General features: G+C 44.5%; 1 protein-coding gene across 1 annotated transcript in view; it reads left to right on the top strand.

The window, feature by feature from the left end:
* LOC139570881 (protein sidekick-2-like) overlaps positions 1–25,000 on the top strand; it is a 524,727-nt gene that overhangs the window by 152,258 nt on the left and 347,469 nt on the right. The gene's annotated exons all lie outside the window — the stretch shown is intronic.

The raw sequence follows: 25,000 nt of genomic DNA, 5'->3' as shown, positions 1-25,000 counted from the left end.
CAGGTACCTACTAACAGGCAGGCTGAGGTGTGTTACTAAGGGGAGAGTTAACTAACAGGCAGGCTGAGGTGTGTTACTAAGGGGAGAGTTAACTAACAGGCAGGCTGAGGTGTGTTACTAAGGGGAGAGTTAACTAACAGGCAGGCTGAGGTGTGTTACTAAGGGGAGAGTTAACTAACGGGCAGGCTGAGGTGTGTTACTAAGAGGAGAGTTAACTAACAGGCAGGCTGAGGCGTGTTACTAAGGGGAGAGTTAACTAACAGGCAGGTTGAGTCATGATACTAAGGGGAGAGTTAACTAACAGGCAGGTTGAGGTGTGTTACTAAGGGGAGAGTTAACTAACAGGCAGGCTGAGGTGTGTTACTAAGGGGAGAGTTAACTAACTGGCAGGCTGAGGTGTGTCACTAAGGGGAGAGTTAACTAACAGGCAGGCTGAGGTGTGTCACTAAGGGGAGAGTTAACTAACAGGCAGGCTGAGGTGTGTTACTAAGGGGAGAGTTAACTAACAGGCAGGCTGAGGTGTGTCACTAAGGGGAGAGTTAACTAACAGGCAGGCTGAGGTGTGTTACTAAGGGGAGAGTTAACTAACAGGCAGGCTGAGGTGTGTTACTAAGGGGAGAGTTAACTAACAGGCAGGCTGAGGTGTGTTACTAAGGGGAGAGTTAACTAACAGGCAGGTTGAGGCGTGTTACTAAGGGGAGAGTTAACTAACAGGCAGGCTGAGGTGTGTTACTAAGGGGAGAGTTAACTAACAGGCAGGCTGAGGTGTGTTACTAAGGGGAGAGTTAACTAACAGGCAGGCTGAGGTGTGTTACTAAGGGGAGAGTTAACTAACGGGCAGGCTGAGGTGTGTTACTAAGGGGAGAGTTAACTAACAGGCCAGGTTGAGTCATGATACTAAGGGGAGAGTTAACTAACAGGCAGGCTGAGGTGTGTTACTAAGGGGAGAGTTAACTAACAGGCAGGCTGAGGTGTGTTACTAAGGGGAGAGTTAACTAACAGGCAGGCTGAGGTGTGTTACTAAGGGGAGAGTTAACTAACAGGCAGGCTGAGGTGTGTTAATAAGGGGAGAGTTAACTAACAGGCAGGCTGAGGTGTGTTACTAAGGGGAGAGTTAACTAACAGGCAGGCGGAGGTGTGTTACTAAGAGGAGAGTTAACTAACAGGCAGGCTGAGGTGTGTCACTAAGGGGAGAGTTAACTAACGGGCAGGCGGAGGTGTGTTACTAAGGGGAGAGTTAACTAACAGGCAGGCTGAGGTGTGTTACTAAGGGGAGAGTTAACTAACAGGCAGGCTGAGGTGTGTTACTAAGGGGAGAGTTAACTAACGGGCAGGCTGAGGTGTGTTACTAAGGGGAGAGTTAACTAACGGCCAGGCTGAGGTGTGTTACTAAGGGGAGAGTTAACTAACAGGCAGGCTGAGGTGTGTTACTAAGGGGAGAGTTAACTAACAGGCAAGCTGAGGTGTGTTACTAAGGGGAGAGTTAACTAACAGGCAGGCTGAGGTGTGTTACTAAGGGGAGAGTTAACTAACAGGCAAGCTGAGGTGTGTTACTAAGGGGAGAGTTAACTAACAGGCAGGCTGAGGTGTGTTACTAAGGGGAGAGTTAACTAACAGGCAGGCTGAGGTGTGTTACTAAGGGGAGAGTTAACTAACAGGCAGGCGGAGGTGTGTTACTAAGGGGAGAGTTAACTAACAGGCAGGCTGAGGTGTGTTACTAAGGGGAGAGTTAACTAACAGGCAGGCGGAGGTGTGTTACTAAGGGGAGAGTTAACTAACAGGCAGGCTGAGGTGTGTCACTAAGGGGAGAGTTAACTAACAGGCAGGCTGAGGTGTGTTACTAAGGGGAGAGTTAACTAACAGGCAGGCTGAGGTGTGTTACTAAGGGGAGAGTTAACTAACGGGCAGGCTGAGGTGTGTTACTAAGGGGAGAGTTAACTAACAGGCAGGCTGAGGTGTGTTACTAAGGGGAGAGTTAACTAACAGGCAGGCGGAGGTGTGTTACTAAGGGGAGAGTTAACTAACAGGCAGGCGGAGGTGTGTTACTAAGGGGAGAGTTAACTAACAGGCAGGCTGAGGTGTGTTACTAAGGGGAGAGTTAACTAACAGGCAGGCTGAGGTGTGTTACTAAGGGGAGAGTTAACTAACGGGCAGGCGGAGGTGTGTTACTAAGGGGAGAGTTAACTAACAGGCAGGCTGAGGTGTGTTACTAAGGGGAGAGTTAACTAACAGGCAGGCTGAGGTGTGTTACTAAGGGGAGAGTTAACTAACAGGCAGGCTGAGGTGTGTTACTAAGGGGAGAGTTAACTAACAGGCAGGCTGAGGTGTGTTACTAAGGGGAGAGTTAACTAACAGGCAGGCTGAGGTGTGTTACTAAGGGGAGAGTTAACTAACAGGCAGGCTGAGGTGTGTTACTAAGGGGAGAGTTAACTAACAGGCAGGCTGAGGTGTGTTACTAAGGGGAGAGTTAACTAACAGGCAGGCTGAGGTGTGTTACTAAGGGGAGAGTTAACTAACAGGCAGGCGGAGGTGTGTTACTAAGGGGAGAGTTAACTAACAGGCAGGCTGAGGTGTGTTACTAAGGGGAGAGTTAACTAACAGGCAGGCTGAGGTGTGTTACTAAGGGGAGAGTTAACTAACAGGCAGGCTGAGGTGTGTTACTAAGGGGAGAGTTAACTAACAGGCAGGCGGAGGTGTGTCACTAAGGCGAGAGTTAACTAACAGGCAGGCTGAGGTTGAAGCTCTAAATATCCTCCCTATTATTCATCCTCTGTAATTACTGTTCTACACAGGGACTCTTAGGGCCATTTAGTTGGGATTAATGCCTCTTGTTTTCCATTTTAATTCATTTCCAAACACATTTTTATGGATTTATTCAGGAAAAATGTGTCTCTGTATCTCCCTGGAGATATCCTGTCTTGTTCCTAAAGGAGGTGAGGGGGGGGGTCATTTATTCTGATTTAAAACACCTTCCTGTGCATGTATTCACTTACAGAGCGGTCACATTACCATTAACAGATGACAGTTTTATTTCTGTTCCACCACACATTCATTCTGATTTTGATTCTGTGACAATTTGTGTGCCTCCCTCTAGTCTTTTAAAGTCCATGAAAGAAATGCAATATATTTTTTTATTTCAGGATGTTTTTGTGTTTGTTTGTGTCATGGTTGCAGTTGAATGATGTTTACTTCGTTGAGATACTACTTTACTTTACCCATGGTTTACCATAGCGACAGTAATGTCAAGGCCACAGGGTGTATGATGTTTACTTCGTTGAGATACTACTTTACTTTACCCATGGTTTACCATAGCAACAGTAATGTCACGTTCACAGCATTGAGACAGCAAAACAAATAGCTTTTCATTGGCCAGCATGGTGGGTGTGTTGCTCTTCTAATCTGAGTCTCAAATGACACCCTATTGCCTATATAGTGCACTGCTGTTGACCAGACCTCTATGGACCCTGACTAGAAGTAATCCACTGTATAGGGCATAGTGTGCCATTTGGCACTGCCCCACAGCGTTTTATTTGCCAGGCAGGCAGCATTGTGGGATATTGCTGGTCTTCTGTTCCGTTCCTCTCTCCCTCCACAAACAATGAAGGACATGGATGTTCCTGAACATGAACTTTAAGACGAGTGTTTCCATTTCTGCCGGTGCATCAGAGCTGCTGTTAATGGATCTAGTGACCAGCTCCAACTGGCCTCTCTCTCTCTCTCTCTCTCTCTCTGTCTCTGTCTCTGTCTCTGTCTCTGTCTCTGTCTCTGTCTCTGTCTCTGTCTCTGTCTCTGTCTCTCTCTCTCTCTCTCTCTCTCTCTCTCTCTCTCTGTCTCTCTCTCTGTCTCTCTCTCTCTCTCTCTCTCTCTCTCTCTCTCTCTCTCTCTCTCTCTCTCTCTCTCTCTCTCTCTCTCTCTCTCTCTCTCTCTCTCTTTCTCTGTCTCTGTCTCTGTCTCTGTCTCTGTCTCTGTCTCTGTCTCTCTCTCTCTCTCTCTCTCTCTCTCTCTCTCTCTCTCTCTCTCTCTCTCTCTCTCTCTGTCTCTGTCTCTCTCTCTGTCTCTGTCTCTCTCTCTCTCTCTCTCTCTCTGTGTCTCTCTCTCTCTCTCTGTGTCTCTCTCTATCTCTCTCTCTCTCTCTCTCTCTCTCTCTCTCTCTCTCTCTCTCTCTCTCTCTCTCTCTCTCGTCGGAGTGCATGCTGGGAGTGAGTCGTCAAGCAGGAGTGATTGTGAGAGCGAATGTAATTTCTTTTCACTCTATTGGGTTTGGTATGTATATATATATATATATTGATTAGTTTAGTTGTTTTAAGGGTATATTGTTTAACTATCATTAAGCACGTATAAGGGTGGTGGGATCGTTGAGGTTGTTTGTTTGTTTTTTCGCGAGGGCACAACCAGCGGGTGGGGCTGGTTGAAATGGCCACTCGCGGAAGTGTAGAGTTTGAAAAACTTAGTAGGAGGAATGGAGTAAAGATTCCAGCGTCGGCCGGGTGTTCAGTAGAAGAATGTAGCCTGGCTGTAGGTGCTATAATTGGGTATGATAGCATCAAATCAGCCTCAAGGATGAATAGCGCTGTAGTGATCTTCTTAGATTCTATTGAAAAGGTGAATAAAATAGTCGAGACGGGTGTTGTGTTGCGGGAGACACAGACGCAGGTATTTCCGCTTATGAATCCGGCGAAAAAAGTGATACTTTCTAACGTACCACCTTTTGTTAGAGATGAAGTGTTGGAACGAGAGTTATCTCGTCATGGTCAAATCGTATCTACAATAAAGAAAGTTCTTTTTGGATGCAAATCTCCGTTGCTGAAACATGTCGTGTCTCATAGGAGACAAGTGCATATGATTTTAAAAAAGGACGTAGATGAACTGAATTTAGCGTTCAGTTTTAAGATTGATGGATTTGATTATGTATTTTACGCTTCGACTGAATCAATGAAATGCTTTGGATGTGGAAAAGAGGGGCATTTAGTTCGCAGTTGTCCCGAGAATGAGCGCGCTGAGACCGGTAGTGGGTATAGTGCTGGTGCAAATAACGCACCACCGCGAAGGGATGAAAATGCTAAGGGTGCAGGGGAAGGGAGAAGGTGGGCAGATGTGGTTGGAAAAGTAGGAGAAGAAGGCATTGTGGATAAGGTGGAAATTGTGGTAGATCAGAACAAAGAGGGAGGGGAAACAGGTGGTGAGATTGCGACTGCCGTCGCTGAGGTGGTGCTGGAAAATGAAATTGGAGGGCAAGAGGAGATTGAAATAACGGAAAAAGAAGCAGATGTTTTCAAAATACCTAGGAGTAAAAGGAAGAACGTAAGGGGGGGTGAAGGGTCTAGTTCTAAGAGAAAGGTAGAGAGTGATAAATCAGTTGAAGATGAACAAGTGGTAGAGATGGTGGAGTTTTCTTCTGGGGAGGATAGCGAGAGTGAGTCTTCTGACGCGTCACAACAATGTAGCGAGACAAATGGGATAGAAGGGAGATATGGAATTGAGAAGATACGTCAATTTCTGAAGTTGACAAAAGGGAAGAAATATATGCAGGATTACAATGTAACTGATTTTTTCCCTGAAAGTGAATTGTTTATTGAATCAGCAAAGTTTCTGATGTCAAAAATTACAGGAGGAGGGTTGAAAAGCCCTGAAATTGCTAGACTCAAGAAAGTGGTCACGAGAGTGATAAGTGATGTAAATTCGAAAGAAAATGAAAGAGTTCAGTTGCAGTTTTAACTCTGTAAAGAGATGTGGTGGCTGTATCATCATCTGTATATTTTTTTCATCCATGAGCAGTTTTAAGATTTCTTCTTTAAACGTAAATGGGGCAAGAGATGGTAAAAAAAGAGCCATGGTGTATGAGTTAATTAGGGGAAAGGGAAGTGACATAATATTTCTACAAGAAACGCATAGTAATTTGGAAAATGAAGTCATGTGGCAACAGGAGTGGGGTGGGACAGTGGTGTGTAGTCATAAAAACTCAAAAAGTGGGGGGGTGGCTATTTTGTTCTCAAAAGGGTTTTTGCCTTTGTCTTATGAGATTGAGGAGATAGTTGAGGGGAGGTTATTAAAAGTCAGAGCAAGGTATGAAAACATCACTATGTGTCTGATAAATGTATATGCCCCAGTGGTGACAGTTGAGAGGGTATGTTTTTTAGAGACATTATCAAATACCATTGAGAAATGTAATAAAGAGGATTATTTATTTATTGCTGGGGATTTCAACTGCACAGTCAGCGATTTAGATAGAAATCACCAAGAACCTCATATAGCCTCAAGGACTTTTTTAAAACGCCTTATTGTAACACATGAATTGTGTGATATTTGGCGGAGTCAACATGGAGGAACAAGGCAGTACACCTGGGCGCATGTGAGAGAGAACATCATTTCTATGGCTAGGTTAGATAGGTTTTATTGTTTTGAGCATCAATCTCAGGTTTGTAAATCAAGTGTGATAACCCCAGTGGGATTTTCTGATCATTGTTTAATAACAGAGGTGGTGTTCATTAATGATGTAAAACCCAAAAGTGCATACTGGCATTTTAATACAACTTTATTGAGTGATGCTCATTTCAGGAAATGTTTCAGTTTTTTGTGGGAGAGGTGGAGGTCTCAAAAGGCCAGTTTTATATCACTTCAACAGTGGTGGGATATAGGGAAAATCCAGATTCAACAATTCTGTAATCAATACACGAGGAATGTCACCAAGGATATCACCAGATCAATGAAAGCCTTAGAGGTTGAAATAGTGGAACTCATGACGTTGGTTGAGACCACAGGAGATCGAGGCCATACTCAGGCCCTCAAGAGGAGAAAAGCTGCATTGGCAGACCTGCTGGGTATCAGAGCACAGGGGGCATTGGTGAGAAGTAAGTTTCAGGGAATATCTGAAATGGATGCCTCATCCAAGTTTTTCTTTGGTTTATGTCATGTTTTGTCTTTGATCTTCATGTCTTGTCCCTGTGCTTCCCTCTGCTGGTCTTATTAGGTTCTTTCCCTCTTTCTCTCTCTCTCTCTCCTCCTCCCTCTCTCCCTCTCCCGCTCTCTCTCTCTATCGTTCCGTTCCTGCTTCCAGCTGTTTCTCATTCTCCTAACGACCTCATTTACTCTTTCACACCTGTCCCCTATTTTGCCCTCTGATTAGAGTCCCTATTTCTCCCTCTGTTTTCCGCTTCTGTCCTGGTCGGATTCTTGTTTGATGTTTGCTGTTCCTGTGTCCTTGTTCCGCCCTGTCGTGTTTTTGCCTTCTTCAGATGCTGCGTGTGAGCAGGTGTCTATGTCAGCTACGGCCTGTGCCTTCCTGAAGCGACCTGCAGTCTGTGGTCGCGTCTCCTGTCGTTCCTCTCTACTGACGAGAGGATTTCAGTTTCCTGTTTTGGATTTACCTTTGATATATCCAGGAGAATCATTGTTTGTTTGATACTGGAATAAAGACTCTGTTACTATTACGTCGCTTTTGGGTCCTCATTCATCAGCATAACAGAAGAATCCGACCAAGATGGACCCAGCGACTATGGATTCTCTCAACACTGCCGTCGAGTTCCAGGGAACAATGCTCGGCAGACACGAGCAGGAATTGTTTGCTGCTCGTCATGCCGTTGAGACCCTGGCCGCTCAGGTCTCCGATCTCTCTGGACAGTTTCAGAGTCTTCATCTCGTGCCACCAGCTACTTCCTGGTCTTCCGAGTCTCCGGAACCTAGGGTTAATAACCCACCATGTTACTCTGGGCAGCCCACTGAGTGTCGCTCCTTTCTCACCCAGTGTGATATTGTGTTCTCTCTCCAGCCCAACACGTACTCAAGAGAGAGAGCTCGGATCGCTTACGTCATATCACTCCTTACTGGTCGGGCTCGGGAGTGGGGCACAGCTATCTGGGAGGCAAGGGCTGAGTGTTCTAACGATTATCAGAACTTTAAAGAGGAGATGATACGGGTTTTTGATCGTTCAGTTTTTGGGAAGGAGGCTTCCAGGGCCCTGGCTTCCCTATGTCAAGGTGATCGATCCATAACGGATTACTCTATAGAGTTTCGCACTCTTGCTGCCTCCAGTGACTGGAACGAGCCGGCGTTGCTCGCTCGTTTTCTGGAGGGACTTCACGCTGAGGTTAAGGATGAGATTCTCTCCCGGGAGGTTCCTTCCAGCGTGGACTCTTTGATTGCACTCGCCATCCGCATAGAACGACGGGTAGATCTTCGTCACCGAGCTCGTGGAAGAGAGCTCGCGTTAACGGTGTTTCCCCTCTCCGCATCTCAACCATCTCCTCCCACCGGCTCAGAGACTGAGCCCATGCAGCTGGGAGGTATTCGCATCTCGACTAAGGAGAGGGAACGGAGAATCACCAACCGCCTTTGCCTCTATTGCGGTTCTGCTGGACATTTTGTCATGTCATGTCCAGTAAAAGCCAGAGCTCATCAGTAAGCGGAGGGCTACTGGTGAGCGCTACTACTCAGGTCTCTCCATCAAGATCCTGTACTACCTTGTCGGTCCATCTACGCTGGACCGGTTCGGCTGCTTCCTGCAGTGCCTTGATAGACTCTGGGGCTGAGGGTTGTTTTATGGACGAAGCATGGGCTCGGAAACATGACATTCCTCTCAGACAGTTAGGGAAGCCCACGCCCATGTTCGCCTTAGATGGTAGTCTTCTCCCCAGTATCAGATGTGAGACACTACCTTTAACCCTCACAGTATCTGGTAACCACAGTGAGACCATTTCCTTTTTGATTTTTCGTTCACCTTTTACACCTGTTGTTTTGGGTCATCCCTGGCTAGTATGTCATAATCCTTCTATTAATTGGTCTAGTAATTCTATCCTATCCTGGAACGTTTCTTGTCATGTGAAGTGTTTAATGTCTGCTATCCCTCCTGTGTCTTCTGTCCCCTCTACTCAGGAGGAACCTGGTGATTTGACAGGAGTGCCGGAGGAATATCATGATCTGCGCACGGTCTTCAGTCGGTCCAGAGCCAGCTCCCTTCCTCCTCACCGGTCGTATGATTGTTGTATTGATCTCCTTCCGGGGACCACTCCCCCTCGGGGTAGACTATACTCTCTGTCGGCTCCCGAACGTAAGGCTCTCGAGGATTATCTGTCTGTTTCTCTCGACGCCGGTACCGTGGTGCCTTCTTCCTCTCCCGCCGGAGCGGGATTTTTCTTTGTTAAGAAGAAGGACGGTACTCTGCGCCCCTGCGTGGATTATCGAGGGCTGAATGACATAACGGTTAAGAATCGTTATCCGCTTCCCCTTATGTCGTCAGCCTTCGAGATTTTGCAGGGAGCCAGGTTCTTTACTAAGTTGGACCTTCGTAACGCTTACCATCTCGTACGCATCAGAGAGGGGGACGAGTGGAAAACGGCGTTTAACACTCCGTTAGGGCATTTTGAATACCGGGTTCTGCCGTTCGGTCTCGCTAATGCTCCAGCTGTCTTTCAGGCATTAGTTAATGATGTACTGAGAGACATGCTGAACATTTTTGTTTTCGTTTACCTTGACGATATCCTGATTTTTTCACCGTCACTCGAGATTCATGTTCAGCACGTTCGACGTGTACTCCAGCGCCTTTTAGAGAATTGTCTCTACGTGAAGGCTGAGAAGTGCGCCTTTCATGTCTCCTCTGTCACATTTCTCGGTTCTGTTATTTCCGCTGAAGGCATTCAGATGGATCCCGCTAAGGTCCAGGCTGTCAGCGATTGGCCCGTTCCTAAGTCACGTGTCGAGTTGCAGCGCTTTCTCGGTTTCGCTAATTTCTATCGGCGTTTCATTCGTAATTTCGGTCAAGTGGCTGCCCCTCTCACAGCTCTGACTTCTGTCAAGACTTGCTTTAAGTGGTCCGGTTCCGCCCAGGGAGCTTTTGATCTCCTCAAGAAGCGTTTTACATCCGCCCCTATCCTTGTTACTCCTGACGTCACTAAACAATTCATTGTCGAAGTTGACGCTTCAGAGGTGGGCGTGGGAGCCATTCTGTCTCAGCGCTTCCAGTCTGACGATAAGGTCCATCCTTGCGCTTACTTTTCTCATCGCCTGTCGCCATCGGAACGCAACTATGATGTGGGTAACCGCGAACTGCTCGCCATCCGCTTAGCCATAGGCGAATGGCGACAGTGGTTGGAGGGGGCGACCGTTCCTTTTGTCGTTTGGACTGACCATAAGAACCTTGAGTACATCCGTTCTGCCAAACGACTTAATGCACGTCAGGCTCGTTGGGCGTTGTTTTTCGCTCGTTTCGAGTTCGTGATTTCCTATCGTCCGGGAAATAAGAACACCAAGCCTGATGCCTTATCCCGTCTCTTTAGTTCTTCTGTGGCTTCTACCGACCCCGAGGGGATTCTCCCTGAAGGGCGTGTTGTCGGGTTGACTGTCTGGGGAATTGAGAGACAGGTAAAGCAAGCACTCACTCACACTGCGTCGCCGCGCGCTTGTCCTAGTAACCTTCTGTTCGTTCCTGTCTCTACTCGTCTGGCTGTTCTTCAGTGGGCTCACTCTGCCAAGTTAGCTGGCCATCCCGGCGTTCGGGGTACGCTTGCTTCTATTCGCCAGCGGTTTTGGTGGCCTACTCAGGAGCGGGACACGCGCCGTTTCGTGGCTGCTTGTTCGGACTGCGCGCAGACTAAGTCAGGTAACTCTCCTCCTGCCGGTCGTCTCAGACCGCTTCCCATTCCTTCTCGACCATGGTCTCACATCGCCTTAGACTTTATTACCGGTCTGCCTTCGTCTGCGGGGAAGACTGTGATTCTTACGGTTATCGATAGGTTCTCTAAGGCGGCACATTTCATTCCCCTCGCTAAGCTTCCTTCCGCTAAGGAGACGGCACAAATCATCATTGAGAATGTGTTCAGAATTCATGGCCTCCCGTTAGACGCCGTTTCAGACAGAGGTCCGCAATTCACGTCACAGTTTTGGAGGGAGTTCTGTCGTTTGATTGGTGCTTCCGTCAGTCTCTCTTCCGGGTTTCATCCCCAGTCTAACGGTCAAGCAGAAAGGGCCAATCAGTCGATTGGTCGCATATTACGCAGCCTTTCGTTTCGAAACCCTGCGTCTTGGGCAGAACAGCTCCCCTGGGCTGAGTACGCTCACAACTCGCTTCCTTCGTCTGCTACCGGGCTATCTCCGTTTCAGAGTAGTCTTGGGTACCAGCCTCCTCTGTTCTCGTCCCAGCTCGCCGAGTCCAGCGTTCCCTCCGCTCAGGCTTTTGTCCAACGTTGTGAGCGCACCTGGAGGAGGGTCAGGTCTGCACTTTGCCGTTACAGGGCGCAGACTGTGAGAGCCGCCAATAAACGTAGGATTAGGAGTCCTAGGTATTGTCGCGGTCAGAGAGTGTGGCTTTCCACTCGTAACCTTCCCCTTACGACAGCTTCTCGCAAGTTGACTCCGCGGTTCATTGGTCCGTTCCGTGTCTCTCAGGTCGTCAATCCTGTCGCTGTGCGACTGCTTCTTCCGCGACATCTTCGTCGCGTCCACCCTGTCTTCCATGTCTCTTGTGTCAAGCCTTTTCTTCGCGCCCCCGTTCGTCTTCCCTCCCCCCCCCCCCGTCCTTGTCGAGGGCGCTCCTATTTACAAGGTACGAAAGATCATGGACATGCGTTCTCGGGGACGTGGTCACCAGTACTTAGTGGATTGGGAGGGTTACGGTCCTGAGGAGAGGAGTTGGGTTCCATCTCGGGACGTGCTGGACCGTTCGTTGATTGATGATTTCCTTCGTTGCCGCCAGGGTTCCTCCTCGAGTGCGCCAGGAGGCGCTCGGTGAGTGGGGGGGTACTGTCATGTTTTGTCTTTGATCTTCATGTCTTGTCCCTGTGCTTCCCTCTGCTGGTCTTATTAGGTTCTTTCCCTCTTTCTCTCTCTCTCTCTCCTCCTCCCTCTCTCCCTCTCCCGCTCTCTCTCTCTATCGTTCCGTTCCTGCTTCCAGCTGTTTCTCATTCTCCTAACGACCTCATTTACTCTTTCACACCTGTCCCCTATTTTGCCCTCTGATTAGAGTCCCTATTTCTCCCTCTGTTTTCCGCTTCTGTCCTGGTCGGATTCTTGTTTGATGTTTGCTGTTCCTGTGTCCTTGTTCCGCCCTGTCGTGTTTTTGCCTTCTTCAGATGCTGCGTGTGAGCAGGTGTCTATGTCAGCTACGGCCTGTGCCTTCCTGAAGCGACCTGCAGTCTGTGGTCGCGTCTCCTGTCGTTCCTCTCTACTGACGAGAGGATTTCAGTTTCCTGTTTTGGATTTACCTTTGATATATCCAGGAGAATCATTGTTTGTTTGATACTGGAATAAAGACTCTGTTACTATTACGTCGCTTTTGGGTCCTCATTCATCAGCATAACAGTTTAGAGAAAAAGAATGGACAAAGAAAAATTATTAATTGTCTCAAATCAGCTGTTGGACAAGAGCTCACTAGCCCGAGTGAAATTAGAAAGAGGGCAGTAGAGTTCTATGCTGAGCTCTATAAGTGTGAGTACAAAGAGGATAAAACAGTGACACAACAGTTCTTTGATGGGCTCCCAAAGGTGGCTGCAGAAGCTCAGGTTGAGCTGGAGCAACCATTGTCTTTGCAGGAGTTATACACTGCATTAAAAGGCATGGAAAATGGAAGGGCACCAGGCATTGATGGGCTTCCCGTTGATTTTTTAAAGTCTTTTTGGGCTATGTTGGGAGAGGATTGGCTAGCAGTAGTTAATGATAGTTTAACCGGAGGGTTACTACCAATAAGCTGCAGAAGGGCTGTCCTCACCCTATTGCCCAAAAAGGGTGACCCTAGGGAGGTGAAGAACTGGAGGCCGGTGGCTTTATTGTGCACTGATTATAAGATATTGTCAAAGGCTTTGTCCAACAGGCTGAGGGAGGTGATGGGGCAAATCATACATACGGACCAGTCCTACTGTGTTCCTGGCAGGCAGATAGGGGATAACATTTCTCTGATTCGTGATTTTTTGGACGTCTCTAAGGCTATTGGGTTGGATGCTGGTCTAATTTCAATTGATCAGGAAAAGGCATTTGACCGAGTTGAACATAAATATTTATGGCACACGCTTGAGGCGTTTGGGTTCAGCTCGGGTTTTATTGCCATGATAAAGGTGATATATGGTGACATTGAAAGTGTATTGAAAGTTAACGGTGGTTTGAGTGCTCCTTTTAAAGTGTGTAGAGGTATTCGGCAGGGATGTTCTTTGTCAGGGATGTTGTATGCCATTGCTATAGAGCCACTACTAAATAGCATTAGAAGTCGCATTGAAGGGGTGTACCTTTCAGAGGATATTCCTCCTATTCGTCTCTCAGCCTATGCTGATGATGTAGTTGTGTTAGTGAAAAATCAAGCGGAGGTGGATAGTTTGAGTATAATGGTTGATCGTTTTAGGGGAATATCCTCTGCAAAGGTAAATTGGGAAAAGAGTTGTGCTTTACAGATTGGGAAATGGGCTGGAGGGATCATGGCTTTGCCAGGGGGGCTAGAATGGTGTAAGGGAGGTTTTAAGTATCTTGGAGTGTACCTAGGAGATGAGGGGACTATGGAAAAGAATTGGAGTGGGGTGGTTGAAATGGTGGAAGGGAGGATGAGGAGATGGCGTTGGTTATTATCTCGTATGTCATATAGGGGGCGCACTATTATAGTTAATAATGTGATTGCCTCTGCACTGTGGCATCGGTTGTCAGTTTTAGAACCACCATCTGGCCTTCTGGCTAAGATACAGGCAATTATTGTGGATTTCTTTTGGGATAAATATCATTGGGTTCCACAAAGTGTTTTGTATTTATCAAAAGAGGAGGGGGGACAAGGTCTTGTACATCTTGCTAGTAGAGCTGCTGCTTTCCGGTTTCAGTTTATTCAAAGGTTGCTTTATGGACCGGAAAATGTGGTGTGGAGAGGGGTGGCAGGTCTTGTATTACAGAGGGTTGGAGGATTAGGATTAAAGAAGGCTTTATTTCTGGTTGATAGTAGACAGATTTCTAGGGAGGGAGTACCTCCGTTTTACAGAGGCCTTCTCAGAGTGTGGAGCATAATGAAGGTGTCCAGACGAAATTCAGCGGAGTCAGTGCATTGGCTGTTGGAGGAACCGCTGGTGTATGGGGCAAGACTGGATTGTACAACTGCAGCTGTTCCACATTTCTCCAAGATTCTGGTGAAGGGCAAAATAATCACCTTAAAACAGTTAATGGCCATGGCTGGGCCCGCCTTAATGGATGGAAGACGGGTGGCTGAACATTTGGGGATGAGGTCGGAAAGGATTGTCGGACAAATGTTGGGGAGCTGCAGGAAGGCTCTGTCAGCAGAAGAGTGGGGTATGCTTAGTAACCACAAGAAGAATATACAAGATGAAGACGTCTCATTTCCAAGACTAGGGATTACACCAAATATCTCAGAGTCAGAAAGAAAGGTGTTATTGATGGATTTGAGAGGGTTGGAGGAGGTGAGTTTGGATGAGGTGAATGGGAAGGACTTGTATAGGGGGTGTGTCAAGGTGTTGAACAAAGATAAATTGAAAAATAGAAAAGACACTCCATGGAGGGTAAAATTGGGCATTGATGATAAAGTAAAGCCAGAATGGAGAGCACTGTACAAGCCACCGTTACAAAAGGGTACTGGTGATATGCAATGGAGGGTTTTACATGGTATAATTGCAGTTAATGCTTTTATATCTGTTATTAACTCAGATGTTAGAGATGGATGTCCTTTTTGTAATATAAGAGAAACTATTTTTCACTGTTTTATGGAGTGTGAGAGGATAAAACCTCTATTGGAAATGCTGGAATCTTTGTTTAAAGCTGTAGGGGAGGTTTTCAATAACACTGTTTTTATTTTGGGGTTCAGATATAGTAAGCAACAGAAAAGAAAATGTCAAATGTTAAATTTTATTTTGGGACAAGCTAAGATGTCCATTTTTCTGAGTAGGAAACATAAGATAGAAACGGGATATGGGCAGGATGTAAGATGTGTTTTTAAAGGATTAGTGAAAGCAAGAATAAAAGTAGATTTTGAGTTCTTCTCAGCTGTAAAAGATCTCATATTGTTTGAGGAGAAGTGGGCATACGAAGGAGCGCTTTGTTTTGTAGAGGAGGGGAAATTATTTTTTGCTGAAGAAATAAGTTGAATGTAGATGGTATGTATTTATTTATTTTTCGTTTAGGAATTACATTTGTTGATTCATTTCTGAAAAGACAGTGTGTCATTATTTGTGTTAACATTTGAGTATAAAATAAAGGTTTTATAAAAACTCAAACTCTCTCTCTCTCTCTCTCTCTCTCTCTCTCTCTCTGTCTCTGTCTCTGTCTCTGTCTCTCTCTCTCTCTCTCTCTCTCTCTCAATTCAATTCAATTCAATTCAATTCAAGGGGCTTTATTGGCATGGGAAACATGTGTTAACATTGCCAAAGCAAGTGAGGTAGATAATATACAAAAGTGAAATAAACAATAAAAATGAACAGTAAACATTACACATACAGAAGTTTCAAAACAATAAAGACATTACAAATGTCATATTATATATATGCAGTGTTGTAACAATGTACAAATGGTTAAAGCACACAAGTTAAAATAAATAAACATAAATATGGGTTGTATTTACAGTGGTGTTTGTTCTTCACTGGTTGCCCTTTTCTTGTGGCAACAGGTCACAAATCTTGCTGCTGTGATGGCACACTGTGGAATTTCACCCAGTAGATATGGGAGTTTATCAAAATTGGATTTGTTTTCGAATTCTTTGTGGATCTGTGTAATCTGAGGGAAATATGTCTCTCTAATATGGTCATACATTGGGCAGGAGGTTAGGAAGTGCAGCTCAGTTTCCACCTCATTTTGTGGGCAGTGTGCACATAGCCTGTCTTCTCTTGAGAGCCATGTCTGCCTACGGCGGCCTTTCTCAATAGCAAGGCTATGCTCACTGAGTCTGTACATAGTCAAAGCTTTCCTTAAGTTTGGGTCAGTCACAGTGGTCAGGTATTCTGCCACTGTGTACTCTCTGTTTAGGGCCAAATAGCATTCTAGTTTGCTCTGTTTTTTTGTTAATTCTTTCCAATGTGTCAAGTAATTATCTTTTTGTTTTCTCATGATTTGGTTGGGTCTAATTGTGCTGTTGTCCTGGGGCTCTGTGGGGTGTGTTTGTGTTTGTGAACAGAGCCCTAGGACCAGCTTGCTTAGGGGACTCTTCTCCAGGTTCATCTCTCTGTAGGTGATGGCTTTGTTATGGAAGGTTTGGGAATCGCTTCCTTTTAGGTGGTTGTAGAATTTAACGGCTCTTTTCTGGATTTTGATAATTAGTGGGTATCGGCCTAATTCTGCTCTGCATGCATTATTTGGTGTTCTACGTTGTACACGGAGGATATTTTTGCAGAATTCTGCATGCAGAGTCTCAATTTGGTGTTTGTCCCATTTTGTGAAATCTTGGTTGGTGAGCGGACCCCAGACCTCACAACCATAAAGGGCAATGGGCTCTATGACTGATTCAAGTATTTTTAGCCAGATCCTAATTGGTATGTTGAAATTTATGTTCCTTTTGATGGCATAGAAGGCCCTTCTTGCCTTGTCTCTCAGATCGTTCACAGCTTTGTGGAAGTTACCTGTGGTGCTGATGTTTAGGCCGAGGTATGTATAGTTTTTTGTGTGCTCTAGGGCAACGGTGTCTAGATGGAATTTGTGGTCCTGGTGACTGGACCTTTTTTGGAACACCATTATTTTGGTCTTACTGAGATTTACTGTCAGGGACCAGGTCTGACAGAATCTGTGCAGAAGATCTAGGTGCTGCTGTAGGCCCTCCTTGGTTGGTGACAGAAGCACCAGATCATCAGCAAACAGTAGACATTTGACTTCGGATTCTAGTAGGGTGAGACCGGGTGCTGCAGACTGTTCTAGTGCCCGCGCCAATTCGTTGATATATATGTTGAAGAGGGTGGGGCTTAAGCTGCATCCCTGTCTCACCCCACGACCCTGTGTGAAGAAATGTGTGTGTTTTTTGCCAATTTTAACCGGACACTTGTTGTTTGTGTACATGGATTTTATAATGTCGTATGTTTTACCCCCAACACCACTTTCCATCAATTTGTATAGCAGACCCTCATGCCAAATTGAGTCGACGGCTTTTTTGAAATCAACAAAGCATGAGAAGACTTTGCCTTTGTTTTGGTTTGTTTGGTTGTCAATTAGGGTGTGTAGGGTGAATACATGGTCTGTTGTACGGTAATTTGGTAAAAAGCCAATTTGACATTTGCTCAGTACATTGTTTTCATTGAGGAAATGTACGAGTCTGCTGTTAATGATAATGCAGAGTATTTTCCCAAGGTTACTGTTGACGCATATTCCACGGTAGTTATTGGGGTCAAATTTGTCTCCACTTTTGTGGATTGGGGTGATCAGTCCTTGGTTCCAAATATTGGGGAAGATGCCAGAGCTAAGGACGATGTTAAAGAGTTTTAGTATAGCCAATTGGAATTTGTTGTCTGTATATTTGATCATTTCATTAAGGATACCATCAACACCACAGGCCTTTTTGGGTTTGAGGGTTTTTATTTTGTCCTGTAACTCATTCAAGGTAATTGGAGAATCCAATGGGTTCTGGTAGTCTTTAATAGTTGATTCTAGGATTTGTATTTGATCATGTATATGTTTTTGTTCTTTATTCTTTGTTATAGAGCCAAAAAGATTGGAGAAGTGGTTTACCCATACATCTCCATTTTGGATAGATAATTCTTTGTGTTGTTGTTTGTTTAGTGTTTTCCAATTTTCCCAGAATTGGTTAGAGTCTATGGAGTCTTCAATTACATTGAGCTGATTTCTGACGTGCTGTTCCTTCTTTTTCCGTAGTGTATTTCTGTATTGTTTTAGTGATTCGCCATAGTGAAGGCGTAGACTCAGGTTTTCCGGGTCTCTATGTTTTTGGTTGGACAGGTTCCTCAATTTATTTCTTAGATTTTTGCATTCTTTATCAAACCATTTGTCATTGTTGTTCATTTTCTTCGGTTTTCTATTTGAGATTTTTAGATTTGATAGGGAAGCTGAGAGGTCAAATATACTGTTAAGATTTTCTACTGCCAAGTTTACACCTTCACTATTGCAGTGGAACATTTTACCCAGGAAGTTGTCTAAAAGGGATTGAATTTGCTGTTGCCTAATTGTTTTTTGGTAGGTTTCCAAACTGCATTCCTTCCATCTATAGCATTTCTTAATGTTACTCAGTTCCTTTGGCTTTGATGCCTCATGATTGAGTATTGCTCTGTTCAAGTAGACTGTGATTTTGCTGTGGTCTGATAGGGGTGTCAGTGGGCTGACTGTGAACGCTCTGAGAGACTCTGGGTTGAGGTCAGTGATAAAGTAGTCTACAGTGCTACTGCCAAGAGATGAGCTATAGGTGAACCTACCATAGGAGTAGGTCTCTCTCTCTCTCTCTCTCTCTCTCTCTCTCTCTCTCTCTCTCTCTCTCTCTCTCTCTCTCTCTCTCTGTCTCTGTCTCTCTCTCTCTCTCTCTCTCTCTCTCTCTCTCTCTCTCTGTCTCTGTCTCTGTCTCTGTCTCTGTCTCTCTCTCTCTCTCTCTCTCTCTCTCTCTCTCTCTCTCTCTCTGTGTCTCTCTCTCTCTCTCTGTGTCTCTCTCTATCTCTCTGTCTCTGTCTCTGTCTCTGTCTCTGTCTCTGTCTCTGTCTCTGTCTCTCTCTCTCTCTCTCTCTCTCTCTCTCTCTCTCTCTCTCTCTCTCTCTCTCTCTCTCTCTCTCTCTCTCTCTCTCTGTCTCTGTCTCTGTCTCTGTCTCTCTCTCTCTCTCTCTCTCTCTGTCTCTCTCTCTCTCTCTCAATTCAATTCAATTCAATTCAAGGGGCTTTATTGGCATGGGAAACATGTGTTAACATTGCCAAAGCAAGTGAGGTAGGTAATATACAAAAGTCAAATAAACAATAAAAATGAACAGTAAACATTACACATACAGAAGTTTCAAAACAATAAAGACATTACAAATGTCATATTATATATATGCAGTGTTGTAACAATGTACAACTCTCCCTCTCCCTCTCTCCCCCTCTCCCCCTCTCCCCCTCTCTCTCCCTCTCTCCCCCTCTCAATTTAAAGGGATTTATTGGCATGGGAAAAACATGTTTACATTGCCAAAGAAAGTGAAATAGATAATAAACAAAAGTGAAATAAACAATAAAAAATGATCAATAAACATTACACTCACAAAAGTTCCAAAAGAATAAAGAGGTTTCAAGTGTCATATGTCTCTATACAGTGTTGTAACAATGTGCAAATAGTTACATGAAAGTAGAGAAGGGAACAGAGCCCCAGGACCAGCTTGCTTAGAGGACTCTTCTCAGGTTCATCTCCCTGTAGGGGATGGCTTTGTTATGGAAGGTTTGGGAATCACTTCCTTTTAGGTGGTTGTAGAATTGAACGGCTCTTTTCTACATTATTTGGTGTTTGTCCCATTTTGTGAATTCTTGGTTGGTGAGCGGATCCCAGACCTCAACCATAAAGGGTATTCTATAACTGATTTAAGCATTTTTGTCCAGATCCTAATTGGTTTGTCGCATTTGATGTTCCTTTTGATGGCGTAGAAGACCCTTCTTGCCTTGTCTCTCAGGTCGTTCACAGCTTTGTGGAAGTTACCTGTGGTGCTGATGTTTAGGCCAAGGTAGATATAGTTTTGTGTGCTCTAGGGCAATGTTGTCTGGATGGAATCTGTATTGTTGTTACTTTCTGTAACTCTCTCTAACTCTCTAACTCTCTCTAACTCTGTAACTCTGTAACTCTCTGTAACTCTCTCTAACTCTGTAACTTTCTGTAACTCTCTGTAACTCTCTCTAACTCTGTAACTCTCTGTAACTCTCTGTAACTCTCTGTAACTCTCTGTAACTCTGTAACTCTCTGTAACTCTCTGTAACTCTCTGTAACTCTGTAACTCTGTAACTCTCTGTAACTCTCTGTAACTCTCTGTAACTCTGTAACTCTCTGTAACTCTCTCTAACTCTGTAACTCTCTGTAACTCTCTGTAACTCTCTGTAACTCTCTCTAACTCTGTAACTCTCTCTAACTCTCTCTAACTCTCTCTAACTCTGTAACTCTCTGTAACTCTCTCTAACTCTCTCTAACTCTGTAACTCTCTCTAACTCTCTCTAACTCTGTAACTCTGTAACTCTCTGTAACTCTCTGTAACTCTCTCTAACTCTCTCTAACTCTGTAACTCTCTCTAACTCTCTGTAACTCTCTCTAACTCTGTAACTCTCTGTAACTCTCTGTAACTCTCTCTAACTCTCTCTAACTCTGTAACTCTCTCTAACTCTCTCTAACTCTCTCTAACTCTGTAACTCTGTAACTCTCTGTAACTCTCTGTAACTCTCTGTAACTCTCTCTAACTCTCTGTAACTCTGTAACTCTCTCTAACTCTCTAACTCTCTCTAACTCTGTAACTCTCTGTAACTCTCTGTAACTCCCTGTAACTCTCTAACTCTGTAACTCTCTGTAACTCTCTAACTCTGTAACTCTCTGTAACTCTCTCTAACTCTCTCTAACTCTGTAACTCTGTAACTCTCTAACTCTGTAACTCTGTAACTCTCTGTAACTCTGTAACTCTGTAACTCTCTGTAACTCTCTCTAACTCTGTAACTCTCTGTAACTCTGTAACTCTGTAACTCTCTAACTCTGTAACTCTGTAACTCTCTGTAACTCTCTGTAACTCTCTCTAACTCTGTAACTCTCTGTAACTCTCTCTAACTCTCTGTAACTCTGTAACTCTCTCTAACTCTGTAACTCTCTGTAACTCTGTAACTCTGTAACTCTCTGTAACTCTCTCTAACTCTGTAACTCTCTGTAACTCTGTAACTCTCTAACTCTGTAACTCTGTAACTCTCTGTAACTCTCTGTAACTCTCTCTAACTCTCTGTAACTCTGTAACTCTCTCTAACTCTGTAACTCTCTGTAACTCTGTAACTCTCTCTAACTCTGTAACTCTCTGTAACTCTCTAACTCTCTAACTCTGTAACTCTCTAACTCTGTAACTCTCTAACTCTGTAACTCTCTAACTCTGTAACTCTGTAACTCTCTAACTCTGTAACTCTCTGTAACTCTCTCTAACTCTGTAACTCTCTGTAACTCTCTAACTCTGTAACTCTGTAACTCTCTGTAACTCTCTGTAACTCTCTCTAACTCTCTGTAACTCTCTGTAACTCTCTGTAACTCTCTCTAACTCTCTGTAACTCTCTCTAACTCTCTGTAACTCTCTCTAACTTTCTGTAACTCTGTAACTCTCTCTGACTTTCTGTAACTCTCTGTAACTCTCTGTAACTCTCTGTAACTCTCTCTGACTCTACCACATGTTGTTAGTGCTAGGTCTGGTTCGCAGCCAGTCAGTCAATCAGTCAGTCAGTCGGTCAGTCAATGCAGTCAGCGCAGTCAGTCAGTCAGTGCAGTAAGTCTGTCTGTCAGTCAGTCAGTCAGTCAGTCAGTCAGTCAGTCAGTCAGTCAGTCAGTCAGACCCCCTCCCTGCTAATCATTCACCACCAGTACTGATCAAAGAGACTAGAATTGAATAAATTTAACCAGGGAATCAGCTGTCCGCTTCAATAACAAAGCAGGGAATCAGCAGCCCTCAAATCACAAAGTACGGAATGTTTACCCCCCAATAGCAACACACAGAACCTGCTCCACTCCAATAGCAACACACAGAACCTGCTCCACTCCAATAGCAACACACAGAACCTGCTCCAATCCAATAGCAACACACAGAACCTGCTCCACTCCAATAGCAACACACAGAACCTGCTCCACTCCAATAGCAGCACACAGAATCTGCTCCACTCCAATAGCAACACACAGAACCTGCTCCACTCCAATAGCAACACACAGAACCTGCTCCACTCCAATAGCAACACACAGAACCTGCTCCACTCCAATAGCAACACACAGAACCTGTTCCACTTCAATAGCAACACACAGAACCTGCTCCACTCCAATAGCAACACACAGAACCTGCTCTACTCCAATAGCAACACACAGAACCTGCTCCACTCCAATAGCAACACACAGAACCTGCTCCACTCCAATAGCAACACACAGAACCTGCTCCACTCCAATAGCAACACACAGAACCTGCTCCACTCCAATAGCAACACACAGAACCTGCTCCACTCCAATAGCAACACACAGAACCTGCTCCACCCCAATAGCAACACACAGAACCTGCTCCACTCCAATAGCAACACACAGAACCTGCTCCACTCCAATAGCAACACACAGAACCTGCTCCACTCCAATAGCAACACACAGAACCTGCTCCACTCCAATAGCACTGCATAGCGACACACACAGACAGAAACTTCTCACTGGGAAGCTTTATTAACCAGGCCAATTAAATGACTGGGACACAGCCAGCCAGCCAGCCAGCCAGCCAGCCAGCCAGCCAGCCAGCCAGCCAGCCAGTCAGCTAAATCTCAGAGGATTAAACTCCTACACATCATTTAACATGAATGGCCCTCTGTCTGGAGAGCCTGGAGTTATGGAGTGAATAACCTACAGTACAGACAGTGGATGCATCCCGAACGGCATTCCCTATGGGCCTTGGTCAAACGTAGTGCACTATAAAGGGAATAGGGTGCCAATTGGGACGTAGCCAGTGTTAATGTGATGCCACTCCTCCTGAGGGATCGTGGGTCTAACAGTGGCTGCTTAGTGACTCCTATCAGTCAAAGGGTTGGACTCTGTCCACAGACGATGCCATCGCACTGCACACTGCACACTGCCCTATCCCATCTGGACAAGAGGAACACCTATGTAACAATGAAGTTCAATGATTATAGCTCAGCATTCAACACCATAGTACCCTACAAGCTCATCATTAAGGTCGAGGCCCTAGGTCTGAACCCCACCCTGTGCAACTGAGTCCTGGACTTCCTGACGGGCCGCCCCCCAGGTGGTGAAGGTAGGAAACAACACCTCCACTAGGCTGATCCTCAACACTGGGGCCCCACAAGGGTGCGTGCTCAGGGTGCGTGCTCAGTTTGCTGACGACACAACAGTAGTAGGCCTGATTACCAACGATAATGAGACAGCCTACAGGGGGCCCTGGGAGTGTGGTGCCAGGAAAATAACCTCTCACTCAACGTCAACAAAACAAAAGAGATAGGAAACATCAGAGGGTGCACCCCCCTGTCCACATCGACAGGACAGCAGTAGATAGACCATCTGAAATCAGCCGTTTCCAGCTACAATAGTCATTTACAACATTAACCATGTCTACACTGTGATCAAAAATGTGATTTTCTTATAAAAACAAGGACATTTCTAAGTGACCCAAAACTTTTGAACGGTAGTGTATATACTGTATTCTATTCTACTGTATTTTAGTCAATGCCACTCCGACATTGCTCGTCCTAATATTTATCATTTCTTAATTCCATTATTTTACTTTTAGATGTGTGTGTATTGTTGTGTATTGTTAGATATTGCTCCACTGTCAGAGCTAGGAACACAAGTATTTCGCTACACCCCCAATACCATCTGCTAAATATGTGTATGTGACCAATACAATTTGATTTTATTTAATTTGCCCTCAGGCCAAATTACCCGAAGTGTGAATGACCACTGGCACTGCTCAGGTTATTACCATTAGCTACCCACCTCATCGCCAAAATAGTCCTCAATCATTTTCAATGATGACCCTTTTGACTGGCAGAGAAGTCTGGTTCATTTACCCCAGCACGTTTAGCTTGCAGTCTTTCATAAGTACAATAGAGAGAGAGAAAGAGAGAGAGAGAGAGACAGAGAGAGAGAGAGAGAGAGAGAGAGAAAGAAAGAATATGAGAGAGAGAGAGAAAGAATATGAGAGGGCAAGGAGAGAGCAAGCCAGATGACAGTAGGAGAGGACACACAACTGTTAAGTGACATTAGCTGTTAGTATAGTTTTATATATTTTATTTCAACAGGGAGTCATGCTGAGTCCAAGGTCTCTTTCACAGCTGATCCCTGTATACACATCAATACACCTCAATATACACTAAAAACATCACTATTCACATCAATACACATCAATACACCTCAATATACACTAAAAACATCACTAAACACATCAATACACATCAATATACACTAAAAACATCACTAAACACATCAATACACATCAATACACCTCAATATATACTAAAAACATCGACGTTCACATCAGTACACCTCAATATACACTAAACACATCACTATTTACATCAATACACCTCAATATACACTATTCACATCAATACACATAAATACACCTCAATATACACAAAGCACATCACTAAACACATCACTATTTACATCAATACACCTCAATATACACTAAACACATCACTATTCACATCACTATTCACATCAATGCACCTCAATATACACTATTCACATCACTATTCACATCAATGTTCACATCACTATTCACATCAATTTTCACATCAATTTTCACATCACTATTCACATCACTATTCACATCAATGTTCACATCACTATTCACATCAATGGTCACATCAATACATGAAAAGCAAAACACAATCATAGAAAACAAACATATTTTTCAGTAAAAAGGTCCTCCTTTTCATTACTTACTTCACTGACTTACTCCAGTTACTTACTTTTTAAAAATGTAACCTTTAACTAGGCAAGTCAGTTAAGAACAAATTCGGCCTACCGGGGAACAGTGGGTTGTTTTGTCAGGGGCTGAACGACAGATTTTTACCTTGTCAGTTCGGGGATTCGATCCAGCAACCTTTCGGTTACTGGCCCAACGCTCTAACCACTTACTTCTGTAACTTACTTCAGTTACTTACTTCAGGTACTTACTTCAGTTACTAGTAGTTACTTACTTCAGTTACTAGTGGTTACCTACCTAAGTTACTAGTAGTTACTTACTTCAGTTATTTACTTATTTACTTCAGTTACTTACTTCAGGTACTTACTTCTGTAACTTACTTCAGGTACTTACTTCTGTTACTAGTAGTTACTTACTTCAGTTACTTACTTCAGAACTTACTTCTGTTTACTAGTAGTTACTTACTTCAGGTACTTACTTCTGTAACTTACTTCAGTTACTAGTAGTTACTTCAG

The sequence above is a fragment of the Salvelinus alpinus genome, chromosome 1, assembly GCF_045679555.1.
Source record: "Salvelinus alpinus chromosome 1, SLU_Salpinus.1, whole genome shotgun sequence".
Taxonomy (NCBI): domain Eukaryota; kingdom Metazoa; phylum Chordata; class Actinopteri; order Salmoniformes; family Salmonidae; genus Salvelinus; species Salvelinus alpinus.
The sequence above is the reverse complement of the archived record's forward strand: the minus strand, read 5'-3'. Positions and strand labels throughout refer to the sequence as shown.